We start from the raw sequence: 11221 nt of genomic DNA, 5'->3' as shown, positions 1-11221 counted from the left end.
TGGTGACTCAAGAAGGTGTAAGAGCCCTCACCCACACGGATGGGTGTCATGCTTCATCATCGGGCAGCTCCTTGTTGGGCCGACACTTTAAAGTGATTTCCCGTAATGAGCCTGAAAGTTCGGTAAGGGATTGGGGGTTCTGATATGCACAGGTTTCTTTTGTTGTTTTTTTTTTCATCTTGGCTTTGTTGTAGCTTTGCTTCGAGATGCTGTTTGTCTGGGAAAGTGTAGGCTACAAAGGCCAATATGGTCAGTGACATGAAGTGCTTCTGATAAACCAAATAAAACCTCGGTGCCTGCATATCTGTTCATTCAGCAGTGCTGGAATGGTGCGTGTGCCTCTACCCAGAAGTAAGAACCTCGGTAAAGATCTCATGAGCTTGATGACTCTTGCCTTTGTGGAGACTGGTAACGGTTAGCTGGGATAATAATTGGACCTCCCTCTCATTACATAACATAACATGTGTATTTTGTAAAGGGCACGTTCACCCCTAAAGGGGTATCTTGGCGCTGAATAACAGATGTTTATTGTTACCCAACTCAATGTTACTCACCTTATCCACCTCAGATGGATGAAAGGCTGAGTGGACCTCCCGGGATTGGAACCTGTAACCATGAGGTCGAACACAGGCCCCTGCAGTGGATGCGTTAGTCCACTGTGCCACCAGACCCAGCTCGAAAAGGTGCACAGGGATGGTCCTCAGAGGTAGTATCTGCCTGTTGTGCCAAAGAGGTCTTCAACATATCCTCCCTGCTGCTTTGTAATCAGTGTTCATTAGACAATGTCAGCGTCATTTGGGTTGTCACTGTAGGAGCTCATTAAACTCTTCTGCTTCTATCCCCAGCAGACACACCACTGCTGAGAGAAATATGTGAACAGCTGAGGATAGGGCTTAGATCTTTATCACTCCTGACACACAGGCAGTACTGACTACATGCAAACGTCTGAGGTTGGAGCTGCCTAATAGCTCCCCCAGTCTGCTACGTTTAATTAGTAAAGAATTTTCCTGAGACAAGCATGTTAGGTTAGTCAAGAAACTGTCCCCTTGAATACATACAGAAGTAGCCAACTAAGACCACAGAAGGGAAATCCTGACAGGGATTGTGGTATGATTGCAAAACCCGCGGAGAGGCGGTGGCAGGGCAGGGGCTGTGAGGAAGAGACCCTCCTGGCCCCCATCCTCCCCTGCAGCAACAGACCAGAACCCAGAACTGACAGGTGGCTTCACCCCTCCACTAAGGAGCAGAATATGGCTGGGTTCAAGCACAGATGCCTGATCACACAGGGTCTCCATGCAAATACAGTAAAAGGAAAGGGGTGCAACGAAGGCTTCCCTCAGATGAACCCTGGCCTCCCCTGCTTCTCCCGCCCGCCTCCCGGTCCCAAGAGGTTCTGTACAACCCCCCAAACCCATTTACCAACTGCTCAAAGCAGGTGGTAATTGGTTGCAAATTTGGGCCCAGCATTCTACTCGAAACTAGGAAAAAGATATGAATCCATAATTTCGGAGCCTGCATGATATTCTCCATTCAGGGTGGGATAATGCTGACTAGACATATTTAGGTGCGGTGATGCCAGCGGTAAACGATAATTCCGGACACATAGCACCAGATTTACCACTTACTCACGCAGCGCAGTGCAGCAGTCGCGAATGCTGCACTGCGTGAGAAGGAGAGAGCAGGAGAGTGCCAGATTTTCTGAAATATGGAGATCTCCTCCCATTTCCCGAGCCCTAGCGCTGAAATCAGCTGCAGTGCGTCACGGAGACACCTTTGCGCCATCTGTGAGTCTAGCATAGGTTTTGTACTGGAAGGATACCCTTCCAGGACAAAATACTCTGCATAGACTGACTTTAAACCTTTTCCCTCTTTGTATGTGTGCTGTACAGTGCTGCACACGTTCAAAGTCAGAAGAGGAAGGGGAAATGAAAGCATTTCTTTTGCATTGGACCAACTTCAAAAGGGCCCAGTTTTCTGACACTGAACCTTGTCTACTTTATTTGGTAAAGAGGTTTAGCATCAGAAACCATGGGTGATTGCATGGGACTGCCCATGCTCGACCCATTGAACGCCCACTTAGAGCTAAATAATGCAAAGCAGTGCTATGCGCTGACAAGCAATACTTTCACGTTATTTCTAGCACTAAACAAGTTTAGTGCTGTAAAGTAAATCATAAAAAAAGATTTTGCGTTGATTTACGTCACTTTTGTGATGCAAGCACGGCATAAAATCTTAGTAAATCTCCCCCATGTTATCCCTGCGTGTATACCAAGCTCACTCATAAACCTCCCCAAATCAGGGCTAAATTGTTTCCCCCAATCTGTACACATGGCCCATCACAGCCTTAACTCCAAAAGGAAGGAGCCACCCTTTTTACATTACGGAGATAACATCATATTGGGTTGCAGAATGACTCTCTCTACTGAACCTTGGGGAGGGGACCTGCCAACAGATAGACCTCCCTGGATGGTGGATTCCCAACAATTTCCTTAAATCCAACCTCACAAAAACAGACATTCTACTTACTTCTACAGTCAAATCCAGCAGAGACCACAGGGCCTAACCCATAGGAACTGGGGTAATTTGTCTGTTATGTGCCAAGGTCTACTCTATTATGGCTCTGCAACTCAGCCAAGTACAACCCCTTCATCACTTGACTCTTAGAGACAGCCATAGCAAGCAGTCACAGACTTCTCAGGGAGGTTAGTGTGGGCGTAGAACCAGGTCAGTAAGATGGGGGGATGAGCTTCAGATTTTCCAACATTCATGCTGGAATCTCCTATCAAAATACATTATCCAACAAGCAGGACATGAGCGGGTTTAAGCAGCAGTGGAAAGGGAGAGGAGTGAAGATTGTTAATGGTGCTAAGAGAGGAAACACATTGTTTTGTATAATTCCCAACATTGTTGAAGCTCTTCAAAAGCGAGAGTGAGAACAAAAGAGGGTGTGTTTGTGTGTTTGTTTATGTCAAATCTGAGGTGAAATCCAACAGAGACATCACCATAACCCACTGCAAGCGCCTGGACCCAACCACTTGCTAGAGAATACATTTATTAGGTGGATGTAACACCCAAAACACCCTATTTGAAGCTACGGTCCTCGATACAACAAACTCAAAACTCAACAAACACCCAATAGTGTAATAACTGATTGTCCAGCCCAGTGTTTATCTTTATAATTGAAAAGTACTTTAACACATTAAAACACACATAATACTATATACTACAAAAAGGGTCATTTACTCAGACTCTGGTGCATTGGGCAAGGATGGTCCCTCTGTGTCTCCCCTTACTCTCTCTCCTAGTGTTAGGGTCCCTGGTGTGGGGCAAAGGCTCAGGTGCAGTGTTCTCACCATTCTCTTAGGCCATACCGTGTACTGTTTTTCAGGTTCTGTTAGCTCACCGATTGCAAATCCAGGGCATGACTTGTCTAGGCCTCCATGTGATTTAATCTGCACTTCCCTCTGCAGGCTAGAAGCCATACCGGCCGCAGGTGTGCAAGCCTTCTGCTAGCAGAGTTCAGGTCAGGACAACAGCAGCATTCAGGTTGGCTGCCTTCTTTCAAGTACATAAGTCAGCTGGAGTTTGGGTCCCTTGGATCTCTGCAGGGCCTCCTCCACTTGGGCTGATTGGTGAGATGACAACTCAGCTGGACAGATACTATGGGCTGATGCGGTGATGTAGTCCACTTTTGCTCGTGTCCAGGTGCTGACAGTTGGGTCACTTTTAGGCCCTTCAAATTTCAGAAGCAGTGGTGCAGTCTGATCGGATGCACTTTCAGTCAATGCCTCGGGCAGCGGCTCAGTCACTCGGGCGCACAGTTTTCAAGTTTCTTGAGGCAGCAGCTTCACTTACAGCAGAATGGCCTGGTCAAGCACACATGGGGCATGTGAGGCACAACTAGCCACTTACGAAGTTTGTTAGGGAACTCTTGGATGTGGCACTTGGGCATCACACTCTCTCGTTCAGTGGCACTGATTGCTCAGGCATTCATGTCCAAGTACCATGGCTGCAACAGCAGACTCCAATGGGGTGATCTGCTTGGGAACACTTCAGTAGTGCTGTAAATTCTCTGCTTCAGCAAGGATGATCAGCTTTGATGAAAAAGCTCACTAGTGACTTTCTCAGGAGTCTCTGTTAAACGAGTCCACGGAACCGGGGAAATTGCTCTTGCCCATGCTGCTTGTTGGCACATCCTGCAAGATTTGCTCACTCCTTCCTTCTTCAGGCAGGGAACATCCAGGCATACCAGGGTAAGGAGTAAATTCTTCTTCAAGATCTGACTTCATGTGATGTCTCCTTACCTCTAGGAAGCTGGTGGTCAGGCAGCTCTGGTAATATAATCCTTAAGGTACTCTGTGGTCACTCCTTGGTTGGAGAGAGCCTGAACTGAAACAAAAAGTGGGTCAGTGGCTCCCACCCCTATACAGGTACAGTGGACAGGGGATGTGCATTCTCTGCCTACACATTCAAAACAGGTTTGAGTTTGTCCCTCTTTCATGAGTCCTTCTCAGGCTGTCTTACAGACTGAGGCTTTGCCTTGAACGACAATCCTCACAGCAGGGTCACCTCCAGGTTAGCGCACTGAGAATAGAGGCACTAAGAGGTGTGAGCATCATGTTGCTTGCCACTCTGACAGCGATCAGAAAGAGAGACAAAAGTGTGACCTCTCCCAAAGGACCCTTTTCACTCTGAACAAAAGGGACTGAAGAAGATCTGCCCTTCGCCCCACCATCTACCAAATGGCAGTGCTCAGGAAGGCTCCGCAGCAGCTTCTGCCGTAAAATAGCCTAATCGAATTTCTACAGACAAGCCTGTTTCCTATTTTGTCTGTCTCCAATTTAGCCACTTCAGTGTCTAGCTCTGTTTACTAGATTTCTTACACTGGTTCACTCAGACACCCAATATGTGTGCAGCATGCAGATCAAACACATATACACAACCTTATATGTGTTAGGATGTTAGCGCAATGATCCGGAATAGCTCTTAGCAGCAGAGCTTTACACAAGTGGGCCGGTGGGCTATGACTCCTGTGACCTAGGTAAAAGTACTAGTCACCCACTAGGCTGACTAAAGTAATAAGTGATCTTGTGCACCCAGATCAATCGGGGATCGTGCCCAAACGAAACACTGCCCTCAACCTTCGAAGACTTCACGGGGTGTTGGGCAGAGTACCGACAATTCGGGAGGACGCTATTGTAGTTTCCCTAGATGCCACTATGGCATTTGACACTCTGGAATGGCCCTATCTCTACGCGGTCCTTGCAAAACTAGGATTTGGACCGAAATTTTGCCGCTGGGTGCGACTACTATACAGAGCGCCGATGGCTCAGATAGAGGTAAACAACAGGAAGTCGAAACCATTTATTCTCAGCAGAGGGACCCGTCAGGGGTGCCCCCTTTCCCCCTGTTGTTTGCCCTGGCCCTTGAACCGCTCGCAGAATGGATCCGTAAAGATGTTATGATTTGCGGCATTCGCTGGTCAGCCGAATGGGAAGACCGAATATCCTTATATGCGGACGATATTCTCCTTTATCTTACGTCCCCTAAAAGATCCTTAATAGCAGCCTTTGATATTTTAGAAGTATTTGGAAGGTATTCTGGGTTTCACATCAACTGGCAGAAATCGCTCATCTATGTCCTGTGGGGGGCTACTCCCCCTATACCCAGCAAATGCCCGATTCCCGTAGTCTCTGAGGGCTTCAAATACTTTGGCATATTTATTTCTCTTGACCCAATGGCCCGATACTCACGCAATCTGCTCCCCCCACTGCAACAGCTCAGAAGTGACATAACGCACTGGAAGTCCCTCCCGCTTTCACTTTTGGGCAAGGCGGCATTGTTCAAGATGATGTCACTGCCCCGGTTTTTATATGCGCTACAGAACTCAGCGGACCTAGTCCCGAACTCCTATTTTAAAGATATTGAAGGGCTTCTCAGAGATCTCTTATGGGGAGGGAGACCGCGTATCGCTCTTAAAAAACTGACGCTGGGCTGGTATGATGGTGGAATAGGATTGCCAGACATTAAAAGGTATTACTGGGCCGCACACCTCATAGCTATTAACCACTGCACATACGGCCGCTTTGAAAACCCAGGGTACCTAATGGATCGCTGGCTTCTACCCACCGGGTCCTTCCTGAGGACATTGTATTCAACGCCCACCAAATACCCGCTGACGGGCCCCACAGGTCACGCGGTCAAAATCTGGCATGCTGCCACTAAATCACTAGGCTGGCAAAATAAACTCACCCTGGCCACACCACTGTGGGACTCACAAAAACTAGGCTATATGGGGAACACGAAAGGATTCGATAAATGGGACTTAATAGGTATTTCTCAAGTCAAAGACCTTTACGGTGAAGGAGGTGTTAAAACCTTTGACACTCTCCGCACACAGTATGCCCTGACAGACACTGAATACTATCAATATCTTCAAATCAGACACTCACTGCTAGCATCAATCCCGGAAGGTACGGCCCCACCAGACACCTCCCCGCTAGAAGACAGACTGCTTGATGGACATCTGCCCGACAGAGCCATATCTCTGACGTATCGTAAACTTATCAATAATGTGGAAGACCCACTGTTGAAACTAGGAGACACATGGACGGAGGATGGAATAGAGCTAGATGATGAAACCTGGCAAGAAGCGACCTCCTCTCCGAGAACGGTTGCTATCTCGGCAAGACTCCGATTGGTGCAGCTGAAGATCCTCCATAGAATTTATGTAACGGGTCCACAGCTGGTCCGAATGGGGGTCCCAACAGACGGTTCATGTAGGAGGGAATGCGCGCACATAGGCACATTCATGCACATACTGTGGCACTGTGAGCACATACAGGAGTACTGGCGCAATATCCACAAAATCATGAGTGAAGTGCTGGGAGCGGAGATTAGACCTGAGGCGCCCAGATGCCTCCTAAATATTTGGGAGCCCACCAACCTCACTGCCTATACAAGGAACTGGGTAACGCTTGGATGCATGATTGCCAAGAGAAATATTGCTCAGGTTTGGGGTGCCCCACATCCTCCCACGGTTAGGGCTTGGGAAAAGGATTTAGACTGGTGTATGTTAAGAGGAAAGATAGTATATATCGCCCGTGGTTGCCCTCGTAAATGGTCTAAGACTTGGTCCCCCTGGAATACATACCGAGGCGGGATATGTACCCCTCCCCGCGTAGCCGATGATGATGGCTCCCCATCCCCATGACTTCCAATATAAATGAATCGCTGTACTCTATGTAACTTATTTTACTGTAACTCTTAAGTCTATTCTGTAATTTTGTACTTGTATGTCGAGACTGTTTAATAAAATAAGAAAGATTTATTAAAAAAAAAAAGTACTAGTCACATTATAGTATTATTAAAATACAGTATGCTGCACCATCTCTCTATATATGCTAGAACATGAGGCAGGGGCTGTAGCCCACAGCCTCTACAGAGACTGTGCTTGGTGTGCCCCTAAAGGCCCAGGACCATGCTCCTATCTAGGGAAAAGCCTAGGCATTGCACACACATGCATAGCATGTGGCTGTGGCCAACAAGAAAAAAGAAAATGCTACCATGTACTCGCAGTTGGGCACTCAGGAGACATGACTGTACACTATGCAGGGGACATTCCCAGCAGACACCCCTCCCATGTCAGACTATCAGGAAACCTACTCTGCCATTGGAGAAGTCTGGTCATTGGATTGGCAAAACTGATGGCAAAGTTCATCTGCATTCCCCTAGTTCACTCCACCCTTATTTTCTACTGTGAAATCTAACCCTTGCAGTGAGATAGAACATCTCAGAAATTTGGAATTTTCACCCTTCCATGCCATTAGTCACTTGAATGGCTTGTGATCTGTTTGGACTGCAAGCTTAGCACCAAATGTGCTCTGTCCCTTGTGAAAGCAAGTACTATAGCAAGGCATGTTTTCTTAATGGCTACCCAGTGCTGTTTCCTAGATAGTGGCCTATCACTAATATTGGCCACCAAATGATCTCTCCCCTTAACATCAAGTTCAGCCAGTGGCGCTCCACCTCCTTTTGTCTGAGGCAATTGTCTGTAAAATAAAGAGTTGACTGGAGCCAGGAGCCTTCAGTACAGGTGCATTACCTAGTGCTCCCTTTAATTCTTCAAACACTTTCAGATAAACCTCAGTCCAAATCACCTTCTTGCGCTACTTTTTTGATGTCGAAGACATCCAGGTACCAGCTAAATGCCTATAGTTTGCTAAAAAAGTTCCTGTAGTAACCAGAGACTCCTAAAAAGGCACTTAATTCTGTTTGAGTAGTAGGCCCTGCCCATTCTAGGACAGACTTAATCTTGGCTTCCAACGGGGGAATCTTCCCATTACCCAACTGATGGCCAAAGTAGGCTACTGTGGACTACTCCATTTGGCTGCCTTAAAGGTGAGTTTCACCCCATATACCCTGACCAACACCTGTTCTAGGTGGCTCCCATGACTGCAATATCATCTAGGTAGAACACTCAAAACTCTGTGGGCCTCTATAGAATGTGTTTCACTAGGTGCTGGAAAATGTCAGGGTACTTTTTCAATCCAAGAACATTAATGTAAACTGGAATTATCCCCTATGGAATAGAAAAAAGGGTTATATATACAGAATTTAGGGAATGTGGTTTACTAATTGCGATTCTTACCGAATCACAATGAGGAAATCGCAATTTCTAATGAAAAAAACGAACAAGTTTTAAATAGCAACTCCTAGTGTGTAGCAAACCGACCTACCTCATGAATACTAATGAGAAATGTTGCAGCTTGCAACCAATTAGGAATTGCAGCCATCACAGGGATAGTGCCATGCAGTGGCGTAACGAAACTTGAGGGGGCCCCCCTGCAAAGCACATGGAGGGCCCTCCCCCCACGGTGGCCCGACTCACCACCTACCACTTTTCCCTACCACCCAGAAATGATTGGAACCTCCAACATTTAAATGGAATGCCTCTATATTGTCTCTCTAAGTTCAAGTGAGAAAGTGGGAACATGCATTGTGGAGAAGTGTGGCTCAATGGTTAGAGCGGCAGACCCTGATGCAGAGGTCTGGCCCGGGCGCGGGACCAGGGTTCAATTCCCCGCCTCGGCGGGTCTTGGGCTCAAAATTCCACGGACCTGACAATTCTTGCCTTGGTGCCTATTCCAATCATGGAGTCCCACTCTGCAACTCTGGGCAATAGCTTCCTTAATCTCCACAACGCTGAGGATGCCTGGCTTCCACCTTGGGGGTGCCCAGGAGTGGACACCTCACAGGGAAAGCCAGGATGGGTTCCACAGCGGTATTCGTACAAGCGCCTTGAGACCCTTGGGGGTGAGTAGTGCGCTATACAAGTATCAATTTACATATATATACAAGCTATGCCATTTGTAACAATACTGTCAAAAGCGCTCTCTCTATCCCTCTCCTCTCTGTCTTTATCCCTCGCACACTCTCTCTCTCCCTCTCCTCTCTATCCTTTTATTCCTCTCCTCTGTTTCTTTTCATCCCTCTCCTCTCTCTCACGCGCTCGCTCTCTATCCCTCTCCTCTCTGTCTTTATCCCTCTCCCCCTCTCGCACGCTCTCTCTCTCTCTATCCCTCTCCTCTCTCTCTGTGACTATTTTTATCCCTCTCCCCCTCTCACGCGCTCTCTCTCTATCCCTCTCCTGTCTTTATCCCTCACCCCCTTTTGCTCTCTCCCTCTTTTTATCCATCTCTTTATTCCGCTCCTCTGACTCTCTCTCTATTCCTCTCCTCTGTCTCTTTTTTTTATTCCTCTCCTCTCTCTCTCTCTTTTTATCCCTCTCCTCTCTCTTTCTCTTTTTATCCCTCCTCTCTCTCACGCGCTCGCTCTCAATCCCTCTCCTCTCTGTCTTTATCTCTCTCCCCCCTCTTGCATGCTCTCTCTCTCTATCCCTCTCCTCTGTCTCTTTTTATCCCTCTCCTCTCTCTCTGTGACTCTTTTTATCCCGCTCCCCCTCACACGCTCTCTCTCTATTCCTCTCTTCTGTCTTTATTTCTCACCCCCTTTATCCGTCTCTCTTTATTCCACTTCTCTCAGACTCTCTCTCCATCCCTCTCCTCTCTATCTTTATCCCTCTCCCCCTTTTTATCCCTCTCTCTTTATTCCTCTCCTCTTTCTCTTTATCTCTCTGCTCTCTCTCTGTCTCTTTTTATGCCTCTCCCCCGCGCTCTCTATCCCTCTCCTTTCTCTCTTCATCCACCGCCCACTTGTGCTCTCTATATAGCCTTTGAGTCCTTCCTCGCTGCAGCCTCCTCTCTCTTTCGCACCCCCTATCCCGAGCATAGGCCCGTTGATAAAAGTGATGTGACGTCTTACCGCACCAGTGAGGTGTTTGAGGCAACACTCGCCCGAACTGCTGTGTCGGGATATTACTCGCTTTATTTTAAGACCCGTGGAACATTATATCCCTAACAAAAGGACATTCATAAGAACGTTTGCAGCAGGTTGTTATTTTCAAAACAATGCTTTACTTTTCATTAAAATATTTTTTCTAATATGCAACAATTGATTGAATTCGCCAATGACCTGAGGGCGTGAGAGGGGCTATCATGGACGGGCGGTGGCTGCGGTGCTCAGTGGCGACCTACTCCTGCAGAATTTTACAGTGAATTGCTACGCTATAGCTTGAAATTGTTCACGGATACACTTATAGCCCGACTGGCCTATTCCCATGATGTCATGTTAGCATATAAAATAAAGAGCCTTCCGAGTAATTCGCTGGTGCGTTTAATTGTCAGTGAAACCAACGTTCGTAATAAGCTGTCACGTTCATTGCAATATTGCACCAGGTTGCACTGTTTGTTTTGATCTGAAAACATTAAATTTGAGTCATGTGTTCTCCATAGAGGCCGCCTTGCTAGTACAGACGAAGCGCCATTTTCACACAGTTGTAAAGAATGTCACCTTGCCTTTAAACATCCCTCATGAAAGATAAAAACATTTTTGGCAAACAGCTACGCACCTGCACTCACTCAGCCTCGGCTTGCGCAGTCTAACTTGCTGCTCCAAAAATCCCAGCAACGCTCTGCACTACCCGCTTCTCTTGGGCCTACCTTCCTTGCTCAGAGGCACCTGCTCGCGTCTTTTTAGGTCTAGCCTGAGACAGCGCTTTAGCGCTGCTCTGGCGAGACTTATAGTAAGCGAGTTTTGGAAGTGCAAACAGTGGCTTTTCAGGCCTCCAAATACAGTGCATGTGCGCCGGGCGCGCGCACCA

Source organism: Triturus cristatus, chromosome 6 (genome assembly GCF_964204655.1).
Source record: "Triturus cristatus chromosome 6, aTriCri1.1, whole genome shotgun sequence".
NCBI lineage: Eukaryota > Metazoa > Chordata > Amphibia > Caudata > Salamandridae > Triturus > Triturus cristatus.
This window is presented reverse-complemented; position numbering follows the sequence as displayed.